Source organism: Acyrthosiphon pisum, chromosome A2, assembly GCF_005508785.2.
Source record: "Acyrthosiphon pisum isolate AL4f chromosome A2, pea_aphid_22Mar2018_4r6ur, whole genome shotgun sequence".
In the NCBI taxonomy this organism is placed as follows: Eukaryota; Metazoa; Arthropoda; class Insecta; order Hemiptera; family Aphididae; genus Acyrthosiphon; species Acyrthosiphon pisum.
Window position 1 is genome coordinate 64,061,922 of NC_042495.1, and position 1,224 is coordinate 64,063,145.

Here is a 1,224-nt window from a genome sequence, read left to right on the forward strand (position 1 = left end):
TTCCGAAAAATACATTTTCTTCTAAAAACTATTAGTCCCAAATTAGAAAATGTCAAATAAATAATTCTCCCAATTAGTTTATTCCGAAAATTATTATCCCAATACACATTGTTCCAAAGAAAGTGATAACTGATAACATATACTGTGATTGCTGATAATGATAACATATAGCTTATACCACGATACCATACCAGCATATACCAGCATATTACAGTGACACCAATTTTAAAAAAACATCATACAGTGATGCCATGCTAGCGGCACTCGTCGCTACGCTCCTCTGCGCCGTCGCTCCGCTCTGCAAATCGAAAATATCCCCCGACTTGCTGTGCAACACCACGTCAAGTTGGTCACAGGGTAACCACAGGTTAACCACTGTACGTACAACCACTCTTATCGGTCCTTATCATTTTTCGTACAAGTGCTTATCACTCGGATAATATAAGATTATATATCGAATCACGGACTACTACATAGGACTGGACACTGTATAAAATAAGGTGGCTGCAAAGTTGTACCACAGATTATATGAAAACAGATTGTGCACTTCCTATGCTGCAATGTAAAAAATGAATACGGTGCTGTGATTGGTCTCCGCCCAAATCAGTGTGATCACAAATACCAATGCTAAATTATTGAACATACATACATACCATATTATAGAAATTTGATTTTGCTTAGTAAACTTTTCAATTTCAACTCAATACTCAAAATATTATACTTGGGTAAAAGTAATATAGAAATAAAATATGCAAATTGTTATTTACAAGTATATTTTTTTTAAATTGAAATGGATTTTTATCATGAAATATAGTTTTTATGTTTTCGTCATTTAAGGGATCTGTATTAATTTTAGATAAAATTTCATCCAAGTCTCCTATGCAATTTGCATTGTCAGAGTGGGTGAAATAATTGAGACAAAAATTTTGTTTATATGACCAGATAAATTGTATTGGGGTTGGATTAATATTATTTCCGTTATGTTGGGTACGAAACGTGCCAAATAAATTTTCCAACCTATCTTGATTGATTCGACTTGTATACAGAACATAACTCTCATCAGTATTGGTAACTTTTAATGATTCCCACAATTGAAATAAACCAGAGATTGAAATTAACCAACCTCTAATAAATTTCATTTGGTTTGTCACTTCAACATTTGTTTTTTTGTTAAATACTTGTATGTTTTAAAAAGTTTTCATAAATTTTAATGTGAATTTGCGA